At 33.3% G+C, this 1,248-nt stretch overlaps 1 long non-coding RNA gene across 1 annotated transcript; it reads right to left on the reverse strand.

The window, feature by feature from the left end:
* Positions 1-342: 342 nt before the first annotated feature.
* LOC149556657 (uncharacterized) lies at positions 343-861 on the reverse strand. Its single transcript, XR_016352366.1, has 3 exons — positions 800-861; positions 535-616; positions 343-429 (listed from the first exon to the last, which is right to left on the reverse strand). It is a non-coding gene; the product is annotated as an uncharacterized LOC149556657 (long non-coding RNA).
* Positions 862-1,248: the final 387 nt, after the last annotated feature.

Raw genomic sequence — 1,248 nt, forward strand, 5'->3', positions numbered from 1 at the left:
CGATTGTCTCCCTGTTTTGTTCTTCACTTATATTATTTGACATGATCGTTCTTTGCAGGAAGCAAAAATCGGGCTATGAAAACTTCGGTCTACAACTTTCAAAAACTAAGCAAAATTGTCAAAAGTACACAAATCTTCTTAGACCTAGCTAAATACTTTAATATTTTAAAAATACTTTCTTTGACTTTATTCCTAAGATTATTAGTAAAACTTTGACCAACCGCCTGAAGGTCTTATTTCAAGAGACCTTACAACATTAAGCCACTAAAAGAAATTTCAAAACATATAAGCTAAAAGTATAGTTAAAATATACATTAGAATTAAAAAAAAACAATTTTCATACCCGAGCGCGCGGCTATAACTCGTGCAACGGCCTTCTTGCTTAGCTGTAGAAGCTCTCCAGCAATCAAATTATACAAACTACAAGGCCTAACAAAAATTTCAAAACATATAAGCTACAAGTCTAGTTAAAATATAGATTAGATTAGATTCAACAATAGAAAGCAATATTATTCAGAATTAGATTCAACAAACCTTAGCAGTGTAAATAGCCATCTCCTCTAAACTGGACTCCAAACACGAGGGGGCATTCACATACTCTTCCCCTAAAGGTATCCTAAAGAACAAAAGCCACTATTCTTGAGTTTGTGAATTGCACCTCGAGATGAATGAAGCTTAAAAGGAATGAAAATTGTTTTCATACATTTAAATTAGGATGTCATATTTATTCATAAGTATATACCTTGCAAGCACTTAAAATTGTTGTTATATGTGTTGTGGGAAAAGAAGAATTTTATACTTATGTGTATAGACGCACTTCCTGTATGCGATCCAAAGCTTGAATGTTATCAAGTGTGTCCAATGATGGGGAGAGACCTCTGTGCAAGCAGAAGATCTACAATGAAACAAAAGAAAAGAAAATTGTCTTATAGTAAGAATAAGTTTGTTGTGCTGCATAGGGTACCAACAAAATAGTGTATAATATCTTTTTCTTTACCTAGCTTTCAATTCAGCATGAGAGCCTTTAATAGAAAAGTCAAGTTGATAACATATTTAACAAGAGCTACAGGGCAGCATAGTTCCTGCGTAAGTCCAAGAAAATGTGTCAGGATTGACATAGATTTGCGTAAGTCCAAGAAGATGTGTGAGCATTGACATAGATTTTGTGAACATTTTCTATGTAATGAAGATTTTACTGCAAATGGAATGAACCTAGGGGTGGATTGGTAAACTGATTATTTGTATCAA

Source organism: Cupressus sempervirens, chromosome 5 (genome assembly GCF_028749045.1).
Source record: "Cupressus sempervirens isolate cs-2001-9-10 chromosome 5, ASM2874904v1, whole genome shotgun sequence".
NCBI classification, from domain to species: Eukaryota; Viridiplantae; Streptophyta; class Pinopsida; order Cupressales; family Cupressaceae; genus Cupressus; species Cupressus sempervirens.